The sequence below is a fragment of the Notolepis coatsorum genome, assembly GCF_963971535.1.
Source record: "Notolepis coatsorum genome assembly, chromosome: 16".
NCBI lineage: Eukaryota > Metazoa > Chordata > Actinopteri > Aulopiformes > Paralepididae > Notolepis > Notolepis coatsorum.
In genome coordinates this window covers 67016528-67034660 of record NC_140180.1, presented here as the reverse complement: position 1 = coordinate 67034660, position 18133 = coordinate 67016528, and the positions used below count along the sequence as shown (strand labels likewise).

General features: G+C 45.4%; 1 protein-coding gene and 1 long non-coding RNA gene across 2 annotated transcripts in view; one reads left to right on the top strand and one right to left on the bottom strand.

Moving 5' to 3' along the window:
* kcnk4a (potassium channel, subfamily K, member 4a) overlaps positions 1–18133 on the top strand; it is a gene marked incomplete at both ends in the record, with an annotated part of 50902 nt that overhangs the window by 5879 nt on the left and 26890 nt on the right. The gene's annotated exons all lie outside the window — the stretch shown is intronic.
* Positions 5207–6928, bottom strand: LOC311243163. The gene is made up of 3 exons (XR_014620646.1): positions 6837–6928; positions 6361–6498; positions 5207–5743 (listed from the first exon to the last, which is right to left on the bottom strand). It is a non-coding gene; the product is annotated as an uncharacterized lncRNA (long non-coding RNA).

The window sequence follows — 18133 nt, the reverse complement described above, 5'->3', positions numbered from 1 at the left end:
AAGGAGTGGAGCCTGCGGCTTAATTTGACTCAACACGGGAAACCTCACCCGGCCCGGACACGGAAAGGATTGACAGATTGATTGCTCTTTCTCGATTCTGTGGGTGGTGGTGCATGGCCGTTCTTATATTGAGCTTTAAGTTCCCACCTCTACAGAGAATGACTCCCACCGACTCCCACCTCTACAGAGAATGACTCCCATTGGGACACAATACTGGGACAAATAACAAGAATTAACTAATTTACAAGTTGTATTAAGTTTAGCAAATAAGGGAACAGATAAATAACATTTCAATGCAGTAAAAAAAGCAATATTTCGATTTTCGGGTTTTGTCCACATATAAGCCGCACCGTTATATAAGCCGCAGGGTCTAAAAATGGGGAAAAAAGCCGCGGCTTATAGTCCGAAAAGTACGGTAATTAAAATTACAAGAAAAAACAAAGTGGACAAGGGCACTCGCTCGCTCTCCCCCCCACTCACCCCAGGACCTCAACATGATATATAATAGATTATCTAGCAATTGAACGTTATATGCGCTCTTTAAGTTTTGCAACTGCTGCCAACCAGATAGCAATATTCGCTTCATTAACCCCTAAAACTCGTGCAGTGGATATCTCCAGATATATCACATCAAGGTAAGTAAGAATCCTTACCTTCGGGCATAGCTTGTCTGGGTGTATCCATCGTGAGGCAATAAATGTTTTGGCAGCTGTGAGGCCGGCTAGAATGAGTCTCTTCACATGTGTAGAGGTCGGTAATTGAGAAACCTCATTCAATAATAATACAGAAAGCAGGACAGGTATAGTCAGAGAGAAAATATCTGATAGCTGGGTGGTAATCTCTTCCCAAAAAAGCTCAACAGGAGGACATTCCCAGTACATATGCATAAATGTTCCGATGGCCCCGTTTGGACACAAGGTACATCGAGAGTCAGGTCTGAGACCCATTAGATTAAATCGTCTAGGGGTCAAATAAGTCCTGTAAAATGTAGATGAATCTGTTGGTGATCTGGGTTGCGTGAGGACAGCCGGACATTTTCCCAGACAGCATCCCAATCAAAATGTACATCCAACTCCGGGACATCCTTTCTCCAAATCGTATCCAGGGGGAGGTCCTTATACGAGGACGTAAGTAAATGGCGATAGAAGTCAGAAATGAAGCCTCTCGATGTCTCTTTGTCATAAAATAATTTGTGAAAGCAGTGACGCTAGTGGAACATCCCATGGAATGCCATGAGCCCTCAGGGCTGCTCTTATTTGTAAATAAAAGAAAAAGGAGGTTCTGGGGAGATCATATCCATTGGATAGATCTTGGAAAGATCAGAGACCAGAGTTATCGATGATGTCCCCCAGCGTTTCTTTTCCCATCTAGGGTACCTAATAGGTTGTTGTCCAATAAGGAGTAAATTGTTATTAAATAGAGGGGAATGTGTGTGCCATTTATGGCGGTTAGTACATGCTTTCTGGGTATCACGCCAGGTCTGGATCACATGTGTGATAAGCGGGCCAAATCGTAATTTGCATTGCTTAATTGAAATGTTGGTATACACAATATCTTGAAGTCTATGTGGGGACACCATCTTCTCCTCCAATGGTCGCCAGGACACAGCTGCTTGAGCGTCAAACCAAGTGATCAGAGGTCTCAGAGAGAAAGCTTGAAAATAATATTTAAAGTCTGGAAATGCTAAGCCTCCATCGAGTTTACTTCTTTGGGCAGTTGATCTCTTCAAGCGTGGGCGTTTATTATTCCAAACGAATTTATATGAGGCGGAATGCAACTTCTGCCAATAACCAACAGGAGGAGGCAACGGGAGCATTGAGCTGATAAATTTAATTCTGGGTAAAATATTCATTTTAATCATTGACGCACAGGCCTGTAATGAATTTTTTTATTTGGACCATCTGTTGAAGTAATTTGTAATCCTGTCACCCAAGCTGGAGTAGAACTGTATCGTCTGGCTAATAGTAGGGAATATTTAAATTCCGAGACATTTAAAGTGCTCCACCACTTTAAGTTTCTCATATTATATTACTATAAGTGCCATATTGACATCTCTGGAAAAATTGCCCTCTTTGATTGAATGTAAAATCATTGAGAAAAAATCATAAGGGACCGAGCACATCCCAGAATGCGAGATAGAGTTCCAGTGGGATGCCGTCCCATCCGGGACCCTTGCCCCATTGCATATCTGCAATCGCCTCTCTAAGTTCAGCTAGCGTGATAGGTGCAGCTAACAGTTTAGCACTATCTTCCGAGATCTGTGGTAAGTTGATTCGATCAAGAAATCCTCCAGCTTGGTATGATCAAAGACCACCACCTCTGACTTGTACAGATTTGAATAAAAAGAGCTAAATGTATCATTAATCTTTTTGGGGTTGGTGGTTACCTCCCCCTGTTGGTTCTTAATGGATGGGATATCCGCAAATTGTTCACTGGCACGTATCTTCATAGCTAATAGGTGACTAGGCCTGGAACCGTGGAAGTAGTAGTGCTGTCTTGTTCTGTGCATTTGAAATTCAGATTGTTGTCTTAAAATGGAGTTAATCTCTTTTTTCACTATCTTAATTTGAAGCTCCAGTCGACTAGAGTGGTTGTGCTGCAATGAAGAGATCAACGTGGCATGAAGCTTTTCCAGTTCCACCAGCTTGGAGAGACGTCCCTTGCGGAGATTAGATGCAAAGAGAGTAGTGTTCTTTCTGATAAAACCCTTAACCGAATCCCATAAAATTCTGGGATCCTGTACCGAGCCTGCATTAAACTGCAGGAATTCAGTGAGCTTTTCTTTAAATTGCAAGTTAAACTCCTCGTTTTTCAGCAGTGTAGAGTTAAAGCGCCACCTAGGGGCACAGGACGTTATTTTACTGAGTGAAACCTTAAGTAGGATACCTTTGTGGTTTGTAAGTGCTATGGGTAATAAGTCAACATCAAAGCTATCAAAGAGCCGTGGGGAAGAAAAAACATAATCAAGCCTGGAAAAAGTCTTATATCTCGATGAGAAGAAGGAATAATCTCTCGCGGATGGGTTGAGCGATCGTGTCCTTAGACCAGGCCTGTAGGGCTGTGGTAGCTTGCTTCTGATCAGGGGTTTCAACGTGACTGGATCTATCAATAAATGGATCCCAAACTGCATTAAAATCAGCTCCTACTATTAATGAGTAATCAGGTAGTTTCAGCATTGCTGCAGTGAGAGAACAGCATAAAAGTTAGCGCCATACACATTAGGGGCGTAAGCAGAAATCAGTGCAATTTTCCGGTTGGAACATTCTATTTTAGCAATAGTAATTTAACCTTCTGCATCGGACCACACATCTAACAGTTTAATATTCAATTTCCGCTTCGCTATTATGGCTACCCCACGGGTCTTGGTGTCAAAAGAAGAATAACTTATGTTATGGTCAAATTTATTTGCCAGTCTTGCGTTATCCGCCAATAAAAGGTGTGTTTCACTCAGTAATGCAAGATCCACTTCCTTCCTTTTTAGTCAGGTTAGTACACTTCTGCGTTTATGCGGTATATTGAGACCCCCTGTATTCCAGATCAATATGTTCAAATTAGCCATAGTCTAAGAAGGCTGCAGTATGACTGAATGTAATTCGTTTGGAGTAGAGTACCATAGCAGTTATATAACCATTTGTTAAGGTCCTATTGAGATCAGAGCGTGAGCGTGAGAACAAACATAAAACAGAGGGATTCGAATGGAAAGAAAAACATAAAACCACATAATCCCCCATTCCCACCTGTTATGTCCTGTTATGCTACGTATAGGTTGTGACATACTAGCAGTTACACTGTAGGCTACTGTGCCTTTAATAGACAGGCGTGGTTAGCGCTCGAGGTAGGGCTGGTGTTGTAACGTAACCGGCAGTCGAATAAAGTTATGAAACCACACGGTCGTGTGTTCATTGTCTCAACATAATAATTGGTGAACGAGGATGGCTGATTTCGTTTTACCACCGCCACCACCATTTCTACCTGTTCCCGGTGATCCAGCTGTTCCATGGGTTAGATGGCTAACGTCATTTGAGGATTATTTATTGGCGTTGGGACTGGAGGATCTGGAAGAAGCTAGAAAGTGCGCACTTCTGCGACACTGCCTCGGACGCCTGTTACTGTTCCGCAACCGTTCCTACTTCCGGGGTAGGCCTGATTAGCCGCGACGGCCACGTGACCAGGCGCGGCCACGCCCCGCGGCAAAGGCCGCTGTGTTGACGCTAGGCTGCTGTGTTTCCTGGTTGTCGCGCCGCGGTAGTCAGTTAGTTCTGTGTTCCGTGTTGCAATAAACGTTCAACGATGTCAACAAAACGGTATCTTATTACGGCTTTCCTCCCGACGACAAAGAGAAGAGAAGGTGGCTGAAGCCTGAAGTTGATACAGTAAGTTTGATCGCGGTCTCGTGACCAGAATATAAAACATTACCTGTTGTTATTGTTAAGTCGCTATCTTGTGATAGTAACATGGTCGTTCTTAATGTAGCCTACTGTATATATCCACATGTGTTTGTACATATAACATTAACTGCATATAATCCTTTTACATATCTGTAGATACTACGCTATCTATATCTGTACATATCCCTTACCTACTCTTACTAGTTACCTGCTGCATCAATGTACATAATAATACTACAACTCTGTACATACATATGATCTGATTAGCATTATTACTCAGTAGTACTGATTTATATATTTTAAACAATATAATGAATTACGGTTTTGTTTTATTTGTCACATAAGGTACGCGTACATTACAGTGAAACACTTGGTTCTGTATGAGCCTCCTGAGATTGTGCTTCAGTTTACAATGTATTTTCTTTTTGCAGGCATGATGACTTCACCCCATCTGTACAGTCATTACAAAGGACGCACCACACTTACTGCTCTGATCGGTGTGGCTCCCAATGCAGTTATAACAGCTGTTCTCCCTGTTGTGTGTGTCTTTACAGGTTTCATTCCCCTTCATATAATAAATATCATTTACTTTTGGAAAACGTTGTTTATTTCTGCCGGGACCTGTCCTGTGCTTAAAGCACTCACTGGATGGGCTGGCTTCACAACAGCCCCGTCCAGGTATGTGTTATTATAGACCTTTGTTTGTGACAGTCTGCCACAACATTTTAAAGTGTGTGAATAAACTTTGTGATTCAAGTGTATTGAATATCAGGTGGATGAGCCTAGATTTGTGAATGTCTTAAGATGCCATGTTTACCTGCACTTCAAGAGGTTTAATCGTCACATACAGTACATACACAATACATAAATGATGATAAAAGTGAAATGAAGGTGGCCATGCCTGCCTTCGATTGTGCAAAAATACAATACAAAAATAGAATAGATTGTGGAAGTTAATAAATGAGACGAGCAGAAGAGTATGGAGTCTGCGCTTTACTTCAAAACAACTACTTGGTGACTGGCACGGCAGCAATTAAACCTCATAGCAAGGTCTAGGATGCCACAATTCAGTCGGAGCTTCATCAAAGTCAGGAGTAGCTGATCGATTAGAGGCATAATTCAAGCACCACAACACATGAAGTACTAGGGGTCTGTGTAGCAATGTCAAGGTGGTTTGGGCCTTGTTCAGCTCTTCGTTCATCCTCCACACTCGCAGGGAGCATTTGTTTTTTCCGTTTGGTGGGAATGGGACCGATAGCTGATGTGGTCGGGGAAAGCAGTGTTGGCCCAGCTGCTTTGCCATTGGGAAAATGCCACCCACAGACCCTGAGTTACAGTTTGGGGTGAAGTCATGCCTGCAAAAAGAAAATAAATTGTAAACTGTGATATGAAGAAACAAACAAATAGATTTCTGTCTACTACAAGCTAAACATGTCATTGCTTTAAAATGGAAGGAGATTCAGAGACCTGACTCAGGTCATTGGATCAAAGAGATGTCTAACTTCTAGAAAGCACAATATCAGGAGGCTCATACAGAACCAAGTGTTTCACTGTAATGTATGCATACCTTATGTGACAAATAAAACAAAACCATAATTCATTATATTGTTTAAAATATATAAATCAGTACTACTGAGTAATAATGCTAATCAGATCATATGTATGTACAGAGTTGTAGTAATATTATGTACATTGATGCAGCAGGTATAAAGACACTATGGTAGTCATACTGGCCAGCAGCGTAACTAGTAAGAGTAGGTAAGGGATATGTACAGATATAGATAGCGTAGTATCTACAGATATGTAAAAGGATTATATGCAGTTATATGTACAAACACATGTGGATATATACAGTAGGCTACATTAAGAACGACCATGTTACTATCACAAGATAGCGACTTAACAATAACAACAGGTAATGTAACTGCCCCCCGGCTTGGTCTTGAAATAAAGATGCGGTTATGTTTCGTACAGATGCTTTTATTTATTTTCTCTTTTTTCTCTTGCATTTCAGCTTAGCAGTACTGTAGCTTTTCTTTGGTACAGGTAGTGACGGTTGCCTCATTTGGTCCGTTTGCACCTCGTTTGCACCTCGTTTGCACCGTGAAAACTGCATAGGACAGTCAAACACAAACATACAATTAGTTACATATTTCACATTTCAATATTGTTCACATGTCGTTCATTATTATACCAAAGTGTTCAAACAAACAATTGTATTAAAGATATTTAAAGGGTGAACTCGTCTTCCATAGCAAAGGCACTCAGGGAAAAACAATGATATATAATAACGTTACTTGTCCGGCAGCAGGTGCCTTTGATTAGAATCTGCTTCGTGAGTGCACCACTTTATATGTTTATAAATGTTTGGCGGTTACACACATAAATATACAACAACATATCTTCAACAACAGTAATAATAATAATACATTTGAGTGTTCGACATACCTTATTCCGCTTTACCAAGGGTAGTTAATTTAACTGGAGTAAGGTCCTTCCATCATACAATTCGCTGCCTGCTCCGTCGTTATCTGAGTTACTTCCGCCTTGGTCACACAGAAAGCTGTGACCTTTATACTAAAGAAAGACGAGCTCTGCCCCCATGTGGACACTAAATGAAAGTGCACAAGTGGCTCAGAAATATTATTTTCTTAGATAGATAAATAGAGGGCTCAGTATTCTGAGCCTATACAGAGAAATTGATCATCTAGACCAACGCAAATCAAAGCTTACTGACAGTAAAGATGATAGGCATCTTTACCCTTGGCGGTCAGTTACACTCCCACCAAATCCTGCTATGACGGATAAGCACAAAAACAATTAATTTAGTCATACAGGATTTCCTTTTAGATTTCACATAGCATCAAAATAATATTTTTCAAGCATTTCTATACTAATTACTCTCGAGGAGGAGTACCAATTTCTGGATCGGTCGCTCGAGGACTGAAGGTCTGGTAGAGTGATCTTTTCGCTCCCCAGTCTGTATTTTTACTCGACGTACTAGACCGTCGCTCTCTGGAGTGGCTTCGACGACCCGACATAGTTGCCACTGGCTTCTTGGCAGGTTACTGTCCTTGAGGATGACTATGTCGTTCACCTTGAGGTTACGCCGTGGTACGTGCCACTTCTGGCGTGTAGAAATGTTCAGGAGGTATTCCTTCTTCCAGCGGCTCCAGAATTGTTCGATTAGGTACTGGACTCTGCGCCATCTCTTGGTTGCATACATGTCCTCTTTAACAAATCTCCCAGGGGGTGGAAGAGCGATTTTAGACTTCATCATGACTAGATGGTTTGGTGTTAAGGGTTCTAGCGCCATAGGATCGTTGATACCATCTACTGTCAGTGGTCGGCTGTTTACAATAGCTGTAGCTTCATAGAAGAGTGTTCTAAGAGAGGCGTCATCAAGTCTGCCTGGACACAGAGCGATAGTGGCGTTCAGCACATTTCTTACTGTCCTGATTTGACGTTCCCAGACACCACCTGCATGGCTGGCGGATGGAGCGTTGAAGACAAATTCACACTGTTTCTCTGCTAGAAAGATCTCCAGTAAACTGGCGTCACATTGTTTGAGTGCTTCTTTAAACTGGTTTCTAGCTCCCACGAAGTTAGTACCGTGGTCGCAATGAAGTTGCCTAACAGCTCCTCTGAGGCTGATGAAGCATCTCAAGGCGTTAATGAATGAGTCTGTTGATAAGTCTTCAAGCATCTCGATGTGGACAGCTCGTGAAGCTAGGCAAGTTAGTATCAGGCCATACCTTTTGTACTCCTTTCGAGCCTTTTTAATCAGAAAGGGGCCGAAGCAGTCCATGCCACTGTATGAGAAAGGCGGTGAGTCTTCCACACGCTCTTTAGGGAGTTCAGCCATTTGCTGCTCTTGAGTAGGTCGTCGGAGTTTCCTGCATCGTACACAGTTGTGAATCAGCTTGGCTACTAATTTGCTCCCACCAATGACCCAGAAACCATTTGCCCTCAGTTCCATTTGGGTTTGACTTCGGCCTTGGTGACAAACTTGAGCGTGGTGATGAGCCGTAATTAGCTTGGTGATAGGGCTGTCTTTTGGCAAAATGATGGGATGTTTCATTTCTTGACTGAGGGATGAGCGTCTCAATCTTCCACCCACACAGAGAAGTTCTTGATGCAGAATTGGATCAAGGGAATGGAGAACACTTGAACTTGGGAGAGCATCTCCTTCCTGGCATCTCTTAATTTCCTGAGAGAAGGCTTGCTGCTGGACAAGCTTGATCACTATTTTGGCAGCTCTTTCTCGTTCTTCGACTGTCACCAGTTCGGTGTTGTGTACTTTTCCCGATCCCAGCCTCTTGATTCTTGCGACTACTTTCAGGATCTTTGACCATGAAGAGATCTGATTTAGGCGACTTAGAATGTCTGTACAACTGTTAACTTTGGTTGTGAAAGTTTGGACAGCCTTACCCTCAGGATCGCCTACGAGTAAGTCTGCGAAGAGATTCAGTTTGGGATGTACTTCTTGCTCCCAGAGAAATGTAGGACCTGACATCCAGTTTGTTGAAGGAATGTGAGATGCCTGAAGGCCTCTGGAGGCATGATCTGCCGGGTTCTCTGCTGTTTCGATATAGTGCCATTTACTTGGGTCAGTGTTTTCTCTTATCAGTTGGACTCTGTTCGCGACGAACACATGGAACCTTCTTGCCTCATTATTGATGTAGCCCAGAACTACTTGTGAATCTGTCCAGAAGAATTCTTCATCGATCTTCATCTGCAGTTCTCTTTTCAGCAACACACTTAATTTGGTTGCGACCACTGCCGCTGAGAGCTCTAGTCGTGGGATGCTTGAGACCTTGGTGGGTGCTACTCTTGCTTTGGCCATCACAAGACTGGAGTGTACTGTATTTTTGTCATTTTTGTACCTGAGGTAGGAACAAGCGCCATACCCCATGCTGCTGGCATCGGCAAAGTGATGCAGTTCCGTCTTGATGATGTTGCCGAAGTCATGTGGGTGATAGCATCTAGGGATTGTGAATTCCTTTAAGTTATGTAGCCCGATCTTCCATTCCTCCCACCGTGGCTTTAAGTCATCTGGCAGTGGATCGTCCCATCTTATGCCTCTGCGGCATAGTTCTTGGAGTATGCGTTTCCCGCTTAGGGTGAATGGGGCAACAAACCCGAGTGGGTCATAAAGAGAGGCGACGATGGAGAGGATTCCTCGACGGGTTGAAGGCTGGTCTTTCATGTTGACATTGAAGCTGAAGGTGTCGTTGTCTATAGACCACTGAAGGCCAAGTGCATGCTCAGTTGGGGTCGCTTCCAGCTTAAGTTCGAGAGGGTCAGTGATTGTTGCTCTTTCTGAGGGTTTCACACAGTTGAGGACGTCTTTGTGGTTAGAGTTGAATTTGTGGAGGCGCAGGCCTCCTCGTTTGCACAATTTTTGTGCCTTGATGATCAGTTTCTTGGCCTCTTCGACTGATGAAACGCTGGCTAACCCATCATCAACGTAGAAGTTCTTCTCAATGAAGGCTGAGGCTGCTGGGTAGTCTTCTCTATGTTGGTGTGCCATGTACCTTAGGCCAAAATTGGCACATCCAGGAGACGAAGCAGCTCCAAAGAGGTGAACTGCCATCCTGTATTCCTGTGGTTCCGTTTCCAAATCACCTTCCCTCCACCACAGGAACTTGAGGTATTTTCGAGAGTCAGGGTGGACGAAGAACTGGTGGAACATTCTTTCCACGTCGCAGATTATGGCCACGTCTTCCTTTCTGAAGCGGCATAGAACTCCTATTAGGGAGTTGATTAAGTCGGGACCGGTCAATAGACAGTCATTTAGGGAAACTGCACAGAATTTAGCTGAGCAGTCAAACACGACCCGTAGCCTGCCAGGCTTTTGAGGGTGGTAAATGCCGTGATGAGGAAGGTACCAAGCGGTCTCTCCATATGAAGTGGTATGGTCAGGTTCTGCGTCACCTTTCTCGATGATGTCTTTCATGAAAGCCTTATAGCGTTCGTGATACTCTTTATCCGTCTTTAGCTTCTTCTTTAGAGACTGGAGGCGGACTGTAGCTAGTCTCTTGTTGTTTGGTAGGGATGGTGGGCTGCTACCCTTGAAAGGTAGAGGCATCTCGTAGTGTCCATCTTCTTTCTGTCTGATGTTCTCGCTGAGGAATTGTATGAAGTGAACATCTTCTTGAGACACGTACTTGTCCTCGTAGTTCCTTTCAGAGAAGTCCGACTCCAGTACTTTAAGGACATCTGTTGTAGACGGGGCTGGTATTTCTTTTACTGACACTCTATGTACAAAGCTCTGGCTCCCTTGTCGGTCCAGATGAGGGTTAGATGAGCCTATTATGCTCCAGCCAAGCTCTGTCCTCTGTGCGAAAGGTTCGTTTTCACAGCCTGTGATGACTTCGAGTGGAGCTAGCGCTGAGGGACAATCACATCCTATTAACATACCCACTTCACAGTCTAGAAGTGTTGGCAACTTGTTTACGAGATGCTTGAGGTGAGGCCACTGTAGTGCTGTTTTACCAGTAGGAATGTAGGATTTGTCTACTGGGATGAAGCTACGAGTGTAGGCTTGTGGCACTCTGATGTTGTTTGCAGAATGGAGTCCTCTGATTTGTAGGCCGCTGACACTCTTGCTGGTTATAACTGTATTTACAGCAGTCATTGTACTGAGTCTCAGCTTCACAGGTTGACTTTCCACACTTAACTCCTTAAGCAGGTCCTCTAAGATAAACGTTGTATCACTCTGTGTGTCGAGTAGTGCGTAAGTGAGCACCGTTATCTGTGGCTCTTGAACTGAAGACACAAGGACTGGGACAATGCTTGAGGTCGCAGAAGCACATCGGGTTGTAGTGTGAGACACGACTCTGCGGACTTCTTGGCCCCGGTAGTTTGCAGTAGCCACTCTGGGTTGTCTCTGGTGCTTGTGACCTCTCTTCGTGCAGACACGTTGGATGACGACGGTTGCAGGTGTTGCAGGTATGTCGCCGTTTACAGTCCTTGCTGGAGTGTCCCTTCTTTAGACATCCAAAGCAGAGGTGATTTTGGTAGATGTACGTTCTCTTATCCTCTATAGACCTTGATGCGAAGTTAGTGCATGTAGCAATGCCATGATTCTCATTCTTGCAGATTGGGCAAGGTGGTCTGGCTCTATAGGGTGAATACTGTGTCTCCACGATGTTGCTCTTTATGTGAGTGCTTGTATTCAACGCTCTGGCTCTCTTGGAAAACCTCTCGTCTGAGGCTCTGGAGTTCAACAGTAGTGGGGTAGCGATGGGGTTACAAGCTATTCATGCCTCTTTGTTCAGAAACTTTGAAAAGTGTGCAAGACTTGGATAGCTTCCAGATTTATCTAGCTCTTCTACGATGATCCTGCTCCATCTTCGCACAATCCACTCAGGTAGTTTCTTGAGCAGTTTGTGGTTCTCTTCACAGTCGTTCAAGATGTCCAGCCCTCGGACATGTGGAATTGCCTCTGTGCATCCCTGTAGGAAGTCTGCAAACTCTCGGAGCGCCAGAGGATCGTTTGTGTTTATCTTAGGCCATCTCATTAGCTTGTCTCTGAACGCCCTTTGTATAATGAAGGGGTTTCCATACCTCTCTTCCAACACTCTCCAGGCACCTTTATATGCTTCCTCGGAGTCTCTGTAAAAGAATCCTTCCACAGACTTACGAGCTTCTCCAGTAAGGTACATTTTCAGATAAAACATCTTATCACTTGTTGGGAGAGGCTTTCGATGTATCAGGGTCATGAAGGTCATCTTCCAATCAACAAATTTCATAGGGTCACCGTTGAATATTGTTGGTTCTGGTGTAGGTAGGCGATTCATGCTTAATGCACTTGTGATTGCTTCGGCTAGACTGAAGGCCTCTTGGTTTGCCGTCGCGCTGGGAGATGCTTGACGTTGGGATGCTGTAGGATGTAGCGGAGCACTATATTCAGGATTTTGGTAAGCAGTATTTATTTCATGGTCAGTGACTTCTTCTTCTTCGTTGTCTAGATCACTTCCCGAACTGTATGCCCTCACTCGGGCTGCTGCTACCTGGACTTCCTTCTCTGCTTGTAGCTGCTGTAACTTCATCCTCTCCTCCTCCAGCTTACGTCGACTCTGTACCTTCAACTTCTCCATTTCCATCAGCATGGCTGCCTCTTCCCCCTCTAGTTGGAGGAGACTGGTTTGCTGAGCCTGAATCACTTGCATGGCCTTTACCTCTTCCACTTTAGCCGCAAGTTCAGCTTCCCTCCGCCTGTTTGATGCCTTGGAACGTTGAGAGTGAATTGTTTCAGTATTTGTGTGACCATATACAGATCTGTACTCTTCTTTGTTCAGAGCTATTCTCACCCTCTCCTTCTCAAGTCTTTCATTAAAATCTTCCTCTTTTGTTTCCAGCTGCTTACACACAAGCTCTTGGGTGTCTGTCGTCAGCTGAATACAGGCGTCCATTTTATTTGCGATCTCAGGAGTCGTGGCATGGTTACGTAAAATGGACTCATATAAACTTCTTACTAAGTCACAACTTGCTTGAATGTCTTGTTTTAGTCTTTCAAGTTCTTCTGCTGGACAGAAGGTTCTTAGCTTCCCTCTTGCTTCCTTGGCTATCTTCTTCCACTTCTGATAAGCTTTGTTAAAAGCTTTCTCATTCCTCTTATCCTCCACTTCACGGTTTTCTTTTCCTTTCTCGGTTAGAGTTCTTTGGCGAGCACCCGTTCTGTTCTGTTCCAACTCCAAGAGGTTGCCAGCTTCGTCTTCTTGGGCCGACATTGTGCTTGATCACATACACTCAAAATATCAAATAACTAGATGGTATTTAAGAGTTCCACTTGCTGGGATGGATATCAGACAGCATAATATTCATTAAACATACAGGAGTTGCCACACGTCCGTGGTATTGCTGGGATGAATACCAGACAGCATGAGGGTAATTAGATATACAGAAGTTGCCACACATCCGTGGTATTGCTGGGATGGATACCAGACAGCATAGGGTTAATTAGATATACAGGAGTTGCCACACATCCGTGGTATTGCTGGGATGGATACCAGACAGCATAGGGTTAATTAGATATACAGGAGTTGCCACACATCCGTGGTATTGCTGGGATGGATACCAGACAGCATAAGGGTAATTAGATATACAGGAGTTGCCACACGTCCGTGGGTTTGCTGGGATGGATACCAGACAGCATGAGGGTAATTAGATATACAGGAGTTGCCACACGTCCGTGGGTTTGCTGGGATGGATACCAGACAGCATGAGGGTAATTAGTAGGTTCATTCTTCCTTCTCTTCATGCATGTATTTTCTTTAGTGTAGGGTCCTCAACATACATGTGTTCTCTTCGGAGTAAGATCTTCAACATACATGTATTTTCTTCAGAGTGAGGTCTTCATTGTACATGCATTTTCTTCAGAGGATGGTCTTCATTGTACATGCATTTTCTTCAGAGTGAGGTCTTCAACATACATGCATTTTCTTTGGAGTATGGTCTTCATTGTACATTTATCCACTTCAGAATAAAGTCTTCATAATACATCCATCCTCTTCAGAGTAAGGTCTATTTCACATTTATCCACTTCAGAATGAGGTTTCATAATACATTTATCCTCTTCAGAGTATGGGTTTTTACTCACTGTTTATCATCTTCAGAGTATGGGTTTTTACTCACTGTTGCTCATCTTCAGAGTATGGGTTTTACTCACTGTTTATCATCTTCAGAGTCTGGGTAAGTCTTCGCTCACCACTGGTCGGTAAGTTTTCACTCACCACTGGTCGGTACGTTTTCACTGTAACTGCCCCCCGGCTTGGTCTTGAAATAAAGATGCGGTTATGTTTCGTACAGATGCTTTTATTTATTTTCTCTTTTTTCTCTTGCATTTCAGCTTAGCAGTACTGTAGCTTTTCTTTGGTACTTTGTACAGGTAGTGACGGTTGCCTCATTTGGTCCGTTTGCACCTCGTTTGCACCTCGTTTGCACCTCGTTTGCACCGTGAAAACTGCATAGGACAGTCAAACACAAACATACAATTAGTTACATATTTCACATTTCAATATTGTTCACATGTCGTTCATTATTATACCAAAGTGTTCAAACAAACAATTGTATTAAAGATATTTAAAGGGTGAACTCGTCTTCCATAGCAAAGGCACTCAGGGAAAAACAATGATATATAATAACGTTACTTGTCCGGCAGCAGGTGCCTTTGATTAGAATCTGCTTCGTGAGTGCACCACTTTATATGTTTATAAATGTTTGGCGGTTACACACATAAATATACAACAACATATCTTCAACAACAGTAATAATAATAATACATTTGAGTGTTCGACATACCTTATTCCGCTTTACCAAGGGTAGTTAATTTAACTGGAGTAAGGTCCTTCCATCATACAATTCGCTGCCTGCTCCGTCGTTATCTGAGTTACTTCCGCCTTGGTCACACAGAAAGCTGTGACCTTTATACTAAAGAAAGACGAGCTCTGCCCCCATGTGGACACTAAATGAAAGTGCACAAGTGGCTCCGAAATATTATTTTCTTAGATAGATAAATAGAGGGCTCAGTATTCTGAGCCTATACAGAGAAATTGATCATCTAGACCAACGCAAATCAAAGCTTACTGACAGTAAAGATGATAGGCATCTTTACCCTTGGCGGTCAGTTACAGGTAATGTTTTGTATTCTGGTCACGAGACCGCGATCAAACTTACTGTATCAACTTCAGGCTTCAGCCACCTTCTCTTCTCTTTGTCGTCGGGAGGAAAGCCGTAATAAGTAGGGATGCTCGATATTGGCTTTTTTACCGATACCGATATTCCGATATTGTCCAACTCTTAATTTCCGATACCGATATCAACCGATATCAACCGATACCGATATATGCAGGGTTTCCTCGTCCAAAAAACTGAATAATTTTAGGTAACTAATAATTTTCACTGGATATATATATAACAAATATTGTTATTGTTTTTTTTTTTTTTAAACCGATACCGATATTTTCCGATATCACATTTTACTGCCGATATCGGCCGATAATATCGGTCGGCCGATAATATCGGACATCCCTAGTAATAAGATACCGTTTTGTTGACATCGTTGAACGTTTATTGCAACACGGAACACAGAACTAACTGACTACCACGGCGCGACAACCAGGAAACACAGCAGCCTAGCGTCAACACAGCGGCCTTTGCCGCGGGGCGTGGCCGCGCCTGGTCACGTGGCCGTCGCGGCCAATCAGGCCTACCCCGGAAGTAGGAACGGTTGCGGAACAGTAACAGGCGCCTCGGACAGGAGGGGCAACGGATTTATGCTACGCTTACATTAGCCGACGATCAGTACTCTACTGCTACCTAGGCTCTGAAGTCGCATTTTAGCTCGGGAAGAAGCCGTCGGATGTACCGTTTTGAGTTCCACCAGAGAGCACAGAGGTCTGGTGAGACTGTTTCGCAATATGTGTCTGCCTTGCGGGAGCTAGCCAAGCATTGTGATTTTAGGAACTTGGAGGATGGACTCATAGTCGACCAGCTGATTGAAAGAACATTGTGTGCTCAACTGAGAGAGAGACTGTTATTAGAGCCGGACGCCATGACACTAGCTGATGCAGTAGTGATTGGAAAACAGTTGGAGACAGCTATCTCTGAGGCGCGCAAGTTTTCCCGCGCGGTGCATGAGCCTGTGACGTCACCTCCACCCGGAGTTCAGAACGTGGCCCAGGAGGCAGCTGGCGCAGACGGTGACAGCTTCGATGTGCAGAGAGTGGCAGACAGGGCGCCGAGGGAGAGGGAGAATGGACAAAGGCGTTGTGGTAACTGTGGCTCCCCTAAGCATGCAACCAGGGACCTGTCCTGCCCTGCTCTAGGCAAGCGCTGCCGTAACTGCAACAGGGTTAACCATTTTGCGCGCTGGTGTCGCTCTCCTCCTGATCACGCACAGTCTGGGGCTGTTCCCATCAATACAGTACAAAGCCCACAGGCCTCATTCCGTCATTGCACATGTCGTGTGGGTGGGGCCTCCATACCACTCCTCGTGGACACAGGGGCTAAAGTGTCGCTCCTGAATAAGTCCACTTATGACCGGCTCTTCAGTCACGTGCCGTTGACTACAGCAGCAAACGCCCTGTCGGGGTATGGCCACGCCCCGATCACCACTTTAGGGGTAGCCTGTCTACCTGTGGAGTACAAAAAGAGACGCATCCCTGACACCGAGTTCCACATCACACAGAGAGGGGCTAACATCATGGGGCTAGACCTGTTTCATGCTCTGGACTTCACATTGACCGACGCTGGGGGTCTACGCGTCCTGCAGGTCACCGCGTCCTGGCCAGACCATCACCCGACACTGTTCGAAGGCCTGGGCTGTATGACTGGTTTTGTGCACCAGCCCTCGGTGGACACGTCTGTCCGACCCGTCATTCAGCCGCTGCGGCGCATTCCCTTGGCCCTCCGTGATGCGGTGGAGGAGGAGATTCATCATCTGGTGAAGGAGGACGTCATAGAACCGATCAACGCCTCTCCCTGGGTGTCCAACCTGGTGATAGCCAAGAAACGGGGGGGGGGGCGCGGACTGCGTCTATGCGTCGATCTGACAGACGTAAACAAAGCCATCATCCCTGACAAGTATCCCCTCCCCACAGCGGAGGAGCTGACTAGCCATTTCCATGGCTCCACGATTTTCAGTAAAATGGATTTACGTCACGGCTACCTGCAGGTTCCCCTGGCACCGGGCAGTATGGACCTCACAGCGTTTGTCACACATGTGGGGGTTTTCAGGTACAAGTGCATGGCTTTTGGCCTGTCATCAGCCCCAAGCTGTTTTCAGAAAATAATGTCGCTCATTTTGGCTGGCATCCAGGGGGTCAGCATCTACTTGGATGATGTGGTGGTGCATGCGCCCACCGCTGCACTCCACGACGCTCGCCTGGAGCAGGTCTTCCAGCGCTTCAAGCAACACGGGGTCACACTCAACGCGGAGAAGTGTACATTTGGAGCTACTGAGGTCGAGTTCCTGGGGTTCAGGCTCTCCAGGGAGGGTATCACCCCGATCATGTCCCACACCGAAGCAATCCTGTCCCTGCCGGACCCGCAGTCGCCGTCCAAGCTGTCTTCTTTTCTGGGCATGGCTGCCTACTACCTCCGGTTCATGCCACACTATTCTGACTCGACGGCCCCTCTGCGCCAGCTGTTACGCAAGGATGTGGTATGGGACTGGACCCCGGCCTGCCGGGAGGCTGTGCGTGTCATCAAACAGCAGCTCACGTCCCCGCCAACACTGGCGCATTTCAGCCTGACCGCGCCCACCTTGGTCACCTGTGACGCCTCTGGGGTGGCGCTCGGCGCCGTGCTATCCCAGGTTTATGGAGGGGTAGAGCGTCCAGTGGCTTTGCCTCTCGGGCCCTCACACCAGCCGAGCAGAAATACTCAGTGGGGGAAAGGGAGGCCCTCGCCTGTTTGTGGGCCTGCGAACGCTGGCATGTCTACCTGTATGGCAGGGCGTTCACCATTCGCACAGATCATCAGTCTCTGACAGCGCTGCTGGCGACCCGAGGGGCGGGGCACAAGCCTATGAGGCTACTGAGGTGGGCTGATAGGCTGAATCAGTACAACTTCGGACTCGAGTTTATGCCAGGGCGCTCTAACACGGTAGCTCTCGAGAGCCGTCTCTACGACAAAAGAGGCGGGTGAGGCGAGTCCTGAACAGGAGGACGATGTGGACTGGGTCCACATGCTGCATGGCCCGCTCAGCGCAGTAGTCACGCTGGCTGAGCTGCAGC